Genomic DNA, 8,433 nt, shown 5'->3' with positions numbered 1-8,433 from the left:
AGGCGTGATGGCCACAAACATGCAACAAGCGCAAATGGGTAACCAGTTGAACACCTTCAGCGCATCGGAAAATGATAGTAATTTTCTGTTTAATGCCAACGCGACGCTTTCCCATCGTAAATCACGGGAAAATTTATAGCAACATTTAAAGAGAATGTTTCCGACCAACCACAACCACACACACATACAAAGCGCACGCATGCCTGCTTGCAGCTGCTGCGCCACAACTCCCCCGCTGATGGGCTATTACCGTGTCAAGTATGGCGACAACCACCGAGCATGTACTAAACGGTGTTTATAGCACGCTAGTGACTTGCTTTTATTGCTGCCACGCCAAGTGTTGCCGCCGTCAGAGTCTCGTGCGCTGGCGCAGCATATTGTGATCGATCACCGAATTAATGCGCGCTGAGCTACAATGGTGGCGAAATCGGGGCAGCCGTGTTGCAGTCGTGAGGATTTGCATTGTGGCATGCAACAAAATGTGTTAAGTATGTATATACAGGTATGTGGCACAGGCGCAATTGTTTTTAATCAGCAGTGCGCCGGTGCAATATGGCTAGGAGAAGTGTGGCATAAATCGTCGGCATGACAAACGCTTTGCAACAACCCCTGACATATGAACATACTTACCAACTCCCAAAAGCAAAACGGCGTTCAATTTGAAAATCAATTTCGATCAATTCGCCGCGACTCACCACAAAATTTCAGCGTCGATCATATGCCGTCCACAGGGCGCTCTGCCGTTGTCAAGCTAGCCAGCGCCGTGGCAAGTGTGGCATGTGACAGCATAACTTAACTATTTACGAAATTGATGTAAACCGTTCGATTAGAATACATGTAAGTAACTATGTATGTGTGTATATTATGGTATACAGTGAGATATAATTTTAATGTGAGTTCACAATCGACACGATTTGCCATTAAGGCTGATTTGACCTTAATTTCAGTTGAACATTAGTTGAGTAGTGTGTTTTTAATAGCCGGGCGCTACACACGTTATACACACGCGCACACTCATGCCTGCCACATTATTAATAACAATAATTATGGCAAATTTTCTAAACTCAGTAATCACGATTTTGTCATAAAACTGTTAGTGATCTAATCCAAAATTTTGAAGTGGTCGAAATGCCATTTGTCTCTTACATAGCAAAGTGCCATAAAATAATAACTGTTCGCCAAGCTGCTACCTCATTGCATTATAACCGGGTGTTTCTACTTGGGATTCGCTCTAAGAAGGGCAAAACTTTTCGCCGTAATGAGATAGTTCATTATTTAATAGATTCTCTCGCTCATGGATTGAATTGCAGGCAAATATGTCTACAGAGAAAGGCCAACTACGACCTGCAGCTCCTTCTAACTTAACTACAACTCAAGGTAACTAACAGTCTCGACAGTTTTAGATTTTAAAAAGCATGCTGAGTAAAGTGCTAATGAAGAATGAAGATGAGTTTGGATCTTAGAATTTACCAACGGCAATCTCAAAATTCTTAAAAAAGTGTAAGTTGCAGTTAAGCTCTACAGCGAAACACTTCGAAGTCTTCTCTGACATATTGCAGAGACAATAGAGGGTATTTTAACCCATATTATAATAAAACCATAATATACTCTGTGCCCAAAAAATAAGGTGACATTAGAATTTTAACTACGCGCGTCAAAGGATTAGGAGAATTATTTTTTTTTTAGGTTGATAGTACTGTCAGTCACATTTATGTCAAATTTCATGTCAAAGTTTTCATTAGTGTTTGAGATACGTGTCGTTTTGTGAGCTGCTAAAAGTGAGTTTTTCGGTTTTTGCGATGTCGAACTTTGTTGAGCAAAGAACTTGCATTAAATTTTGTTTACGGAATCAATTTTCTGCTGCGGACACGTTGAGGATGGTGCAAAAAGCCTTTGCTGATGAGGCTATGTTTCAAAAAAATGTTTACAAGTAGTATAGTGAGTTCCAAGCCGGCTGTGAACGTGTCGAAGACGAAGAGCGTCCAGGGCGACCATCCACCTCAACCGACGAAGCTCACGTTCAACAAATCAAAGATTTGGTGTTGAAAAACTGTCGATTAACAATTAGAGATCTTGCTGATGAAGTTGGCATATCCAAAGGCTTAGCCAATACCATTTTGAAGGATGTTTTGGGCCTCAAGCCCTTCAAATCTCGACTGGTACCGAAAACATTGAATTTTTTGGAAAAAAGGCGTCGCGTTGAAGTGTGTGAAACGATGCTTTCCGCAGAGTGTCATTAAACGCATTATAACTGGCGGTGAGACTTGGATCTATGCTTACGACCCCGAAACAACCGATCAATCGAGCGAATATCGTGCCAAAAGAGTGCCGAGACCAAAAAAATCGCGCCAATCGCGTTTTCGTAACGCTATCCGCCAAAAAAGGCCAGAATTGTGGGAAGACAATTCTTGGTTTTTACACCACGATAATGCACCATCCCATACTGCCCTCGTAATTCGTGATCATTTCGCCAAAAACTCAAACCATATGGTTCCGCAACCACCGTGTTCACCTGATCTGGCGCCGTGCGACTTCTGGCTGTTCACCAAGCTCAAAAGACCGCTCCGGGGACACCGTTTTTATACGATAAGAGATTCAAGCCACAGCGAAGACGGAACTGAAGGCCATCCCGGAAAGTGACTACAACCAGTGTTTCGAAGACTGGAAAATCCGTTGGCATAAGTGAATTGCATCGGTAGGGGATTAATTTGAAGGGGATGAAATTGATTTGGAAGAATAAATAAAGAATTTTCAAAATAAATACAATGTCATCTTATTTTTTGGGCACAGTATGTAAGATGTTAAGCATACTTAAAAGCTTGGAGATCATCACCGTTATACTAGGTCTCGAAATTTTTTCTCATTTTTTAACCTTTATGAAAGACCGACTTCAGCGTAGTTTCGGTAGTAGTACATATACTGACATATGTATGTCTAAAAGCATTTATGTTGGGTAGTCGAAAAAGTCTTTTCGTATTTCTGATCGAACTTCTACTTATTTTTTTATACATATTTGTGATGACCTTTAATGAACCAAATGTGTACCAGTTTTAGTCCGATGGTGCACGGTCAGGACTATATGATAGATGCATCAAAACTTCCCAGCCAAGCTCTCCCAGTTTTTGGCGAATCATCAAAAATGTGTGTGGTCTAGCGTTGTCCTGATGGAAGACGAACCCCTTTCTGTTGTTCAGTTTTGGTCATTTTTTTGATTGCTTGCTGCAAATCTCATCAGTTGTTTACAGTAAAATATAAAATCGATTTTCCAACCAGGCTGGAGCAGCTCATCTGGATGATTCCTTTGCAATCCCACCAAACTCTCAGCATAACCTTTCGAGGCGTCAATCCTGACTTTGCGACCATTTGTTGAGCTTCACCACGCTTGGACCATGATCTTTTTCGCACATTATTGTCGTATTTGGTCCACTTTTCGTCTCCTGTTACCACTCGCTTCAGAAATGGTTCGATTTTGTTTTGTTTCAGCAAAGAATCGCAGTCGTTAATTTGGTCCATTAAATTTTTCACAGACAATTCATATGGTATTCAAACATCGAGCTTCTTTTTGTAGCCAGCTTTTTCTTAAATGTTTCGAAACTGTTTGATGATGGACGTTAAGTTCCTTAGCGATGTCATGGCTGCTTATGTGAGCTGGTTCTGGTCAATCTTTCCCATAATTTCATCGACTTTTTACACGATAGGTCGACCGGAGCAAGGCGCATCTTTCACATCGCATTTTCAGAACGGATGCGAGCGAACCATTGTTGTGCTACACGAACTGATACAGCATTGTCTCCGTAAGCTGCACAAATTTCATTGGTGGCTTGCGTGCAATCTCCCCATTTAAACAAAAATTTCAAAATATAGTAAATTTCTTCATTATTTTCACTCATTTTTGAACAGCTGCAACTTTTTTTCAACTTCTCCGAATTTTTTTGGACGATTTTTTTCTATAAAATCGCGTTTGTGGGTAATGTTATACAGATTATTCTGAACAACTTTGCTTAGGATACTAAGAGTGTAAAGCCAGTTTCGAGGCATCGATTTTTAAAACGAAGTGTAAAAAATCTGAATAATCGGTTGTATGTGAGATATGATATCAAAAAGCACCTATATCACAAAAACTAGCGAACAAAATTTTTATGAACCCTAAAAGCTTCACCTTAAAAATCGCTTACCCGAAATCGGTTTAAGACCCATAGTCTCTTAGGCAATGCTTTTCAGAATGTTCCGTCGAAGATTTTCCGCGTGCGCGATTTTTTCGTGCATTGGGCTTCCCGTAAATCGACCCGCTCTAACATACACACACATACTATGTAGTCCAGCGCCCAGGAAATTGGATTCAATGCGGAGTTTACTCACTATCCACATAAAATCTGCACTGGTCAACTTGCGGTACAACCTAATTAAGAGCACGGATTGCGATAATTTTAATGAAATTCATTAATTGTTGTTAATTGAAATAAATTGCGAGCGAAATGAGCACCAACAAATGTCACTGCGCTGCCGCCGGATACCGCCGGAGTATTAAATGACGCGAGTAACTGCGAAAGCCACTCTTTAGCGGTTTTAATTAAATGAGGGTGGCCACAGCTTGTTAATTGAGCGCATTACAAACACTTTGCAAAGCGAACATAGCACCGGAAAACAGTAAAAAAAATTTAGTTGCATGCAACATTATACTATATGCAGCAAGAAGCGGTAGCATTTTACCCTGCTGCAGCTCAGTATGAAAAAAAACTTACTGCGATTGCCAGTTGCATTTCTGTAAGCAGTTATATAAGTATTTATACTTTTTACTTGACTTCTTTCAATTAACACTTGGAAATCAATCGAGCGGAAGGAAGGTCCTTGCATAGAATGCATTTTCATGTTTGTCGATCATAAATTAAGCCGCACTCAGAGCGTTGGCTGTGGCGCGTCTTAGCACTTCATCAATGCGGCTGTTGCATGAGTGGAAGAATGAGAGCTGCTGCTGTTGCTGCTGTTGTTGCTGAACCAGTGCGCGGTCGGTGGCGATCGTCGATCGGCGCATGGCAAGCGTTATGCGGCATGTAAGTAATGTGTAGTAAGTAGCAGCCCATATACATACTTACATTTATGTTGCACGCATTTAAAACACTTTTTCTGTTGCAAGTAATTTATCATTTGGTATAATTTATTGCGACTAGTTCGGTGCCGTGGCTGCCGCTGCTGCTGTTGTTGTGCTGGCTGCATGGCTGCAATGCCATCAGACGTAAGTATGTACTGCCGCCGCTGCCGCAACTCTGTAAGTGTATTTGTTCATTATCCGCTCTGGTTTGTTTTCCGTTTTGTTTATTTGGTTTTGATGAAAAATTGCTACCATCTACGCAAAATGTTATCAGCGCCATAATTAAATAACGCCGGGAGGTAGAGCCGCACAAACAAATGAACTGCCCAAGTGTCAACCGCATGCTTAGCTCGGCAATTCATAAGTGAATTATATCAGCAAAAGAGAATTATGGAACGGGTTTCATTTTCATTTGCCACAAAAGTAGCTTTGGACGGACACTCAACGTATGCGTTCATGAAATAGTATAGTGCATATGAAATTGAAATTATTTACTAAAATGTTAAAATAATAATTTGAAAACTTCCAATAAAACTCAATCAAATCAAATAACAAAAGATATTTCCTTCAGACTGCTAGATAAGATCAAGTGAATAGAAATCATTAATTCATTGAGACATTATTTGGCTTTTGGATGAGTTCGAACTGTGATTTGAAACTAAATCCCCTTCTAATACAGATCATGCCTTCCGTTTCCTTTTCTAATATCAACATTGAGAACAGTTGTGTTCGTAAATATTTTGACAGCTAGTTTTGAAGTCGCATCTCACAAGCAGCTGTTTTGCAAGACTTTTGGGAGAGATCTGGTGAAGAGAGCTTTAGTGGAGTTACTCCGACATATTCAAAATAAAATGAGGGAACCAAAAGTTCTCAAAAGACCACATTGCCACAGACATGACTTCTCTTTTATAGAAATCAAAATGTTGGGAAATATGAACCTTTTTACCCAATCAGAAAAAAAAGATAGGAGTTATGCAAATAAGTTTATAAGCTATAGAAAAATTGCTGGGTCATTTCGTGAGATAACACGTTCACCAAACTTTGTTTTCAATAATTCGATTGTTACATTCGCTTTGTGACTTGTGGTGCCGTCTTTTTGGAACCATTTATTGTCCAAGTACATATCATCCAATTCTGACCAAAAATCTTGGATTATCATTGAGCGGTAGCGACTCCCATTCTCATTAACGTGCCGGCCCTGATCAACACGAAAGAAGTACGGCCCAATGACGCCGCCGACTCATGGAGTACATGTGAATTGCTGCCTCAACAATAACGCATATTTTGCTTATTGACGAAACCATTCAGCCAGAAAGGCGCCTAATCGCTGAAGATGATTTTTCGATGAAAATCCGGATCATTTTCAAGTTGTTGCTCAGCCCAATTCACGAACATACGACGATTCTGGTGGTCAAGCGACTTCAGTTCTTGCGTCAATTTGATCTTGTAAGGATGTAGACCAAGATCTTTTCGCAAAATTCGCCACAACGACGTCACAGAGTTGCTCAAAGCTTGAGAACGATGTGTGAAAGACTGATTTGGGTCTTGCTCAATTGATGCGCAATATTCTCGACACTACGCACACTTATTTATCTCACTGGCACTGAAACATTTTTTACTGTGGATACAAATTTTTCCACTAGACGCTCAATTGATGATCTGACAGGATGATTATGACGATCATATTTGGACATAGCGTTCTTGAAGTTGAGGCCACTGACTCCGAATTTCGGTAGTAAATTTTAATAATTTCGACTTCTTGTTGGTGAAATGGCAAACGTTACTTAAGAGAAATGTCAAAAGAGCGGGAAAAATATGGCGTCATTTGCTGTCCCTATCGGTCTACTTTAGAAGCGTTCCTATTGAAAAACCCGTTATATCAGCAACTTTCCCTATATCGGTGCAAAAACTTCATCTTTTCGAACTTTTGGCTAAAGAGGTCAGTATCCTTGAGCACATACCCCTTAAGAGAGCGGTTTCCTGCAGTTTAATTCATACCCATCACCTTGTTGAACCACAAAAAAAGGAAACATAACTCCGTTTTGAATCACCGCAAAGGCCTCAATCCTACATTGGACGCACATTTGTACCGGAATTTTTTCATATTCTGTCATTTCGTAATTAAGTACTTACACATTCGTTTATATTTCGCGTAACATTTGCCATTTATTACAGAACAAGAAATTCGATTAAGCGTATATCATTACAATAAATCTTGCCGCTGATAAGCAAATAATTTTTGCATACTTTTCCACTGGAATAGTAAGTGAGATGTTTATCGCATCCGTTTGATCATTGCGTAGCATTCGAAAGCGTTCGCGCTATTTTACACTTATCAAATGCGATAATCTGATGAGTACATTTCGGACAAGCCGTGCAGCACGTGAGCTGCAAAAACAAACAACGTTTGACGCACAAACGGCCGGCCGCTGATCGATATGCTGCGATCACTGGAACGTGATCTGTTGCTTTCTCGGCCAACAGTTGGATGGATGGATGGATGGTTGGCTGAATGTTGTAAGGCAAATATGCGTTTACTTAGACAGGTGGATGCATGGTTGGTTGGTGTGTGCGCGCCACTGATCGATCGAACGCGCGATCCGCGCAGATAGCAGTGATAGCCGTCTGTGTAACCGCGGCGAAACACTTCGCCCAACTGCAACGGCGCGGATGGGAGTCGGGCAAACAGAAAAACTCATTAACGCAATAATTAAGACGACAACACAGTTTTTAAGATAACACCAGCACCTAACAACCGGCAGTCAGTCCAAAGAGTGCGATCGCTACAATTAAGCCGAAAGCAAAAACAACAAACCCTAAACACGAAAGTTGAGCGAAGATCTTTGGTACGCACGATTCCGCATTCGTTCCGCCAGCTCTCTTACGCTCGTATATATGTAAGTTCCAGTAGTTATCATCCGCAGCAACTCTTACTGCTATTACGTGTATTTTAGTGTGTGAATAAGCGGCGGCACTGTAGCGCAAGTTGCTGCTACGATGGTGATCTCGGTGATCTTGGCCATCGCTGTGCACACTTAATGGGTTAGATACACAAGGTGCGATCGATGTTCCGCAATGGCATTCGCCTGACTTTAAACGGCACTTAAATGCACATACGATACGCAAGCCGCTCTATACCCCCTGGCCTCACATATGAACAACAACAACAACATATCTGTATGTATATATTTGATTGTGTGCACACGCTGACGCAAGTGCGAGCTCAAACGGAGCTGAGATGTGATAAAATGATAAAGGGTCCGTACATCAAACGATGACAGTTGAGCTACCAGATTTTCACGACGATTTGAAACGAGGTGCAACCACAGCGAAACGCGTTACAA

Source organism: Bactrocera tryoni, chromosome 1 (genome assembly GCF_016617805.1).
Source record: "Bactrocera tryoni isolate S06 chromosome 1, CSIRO_BtryS06_freeze2, whole genome shotgun sequence".
NCBI lineage: Eukaryota > Metazoa > Arthropoda > Insecta > Diptera > Tephritidae > Bactrocera > Bactrocera tryoni.
This window is presented reverse-complemented; position numbering follows the sequence as displayed.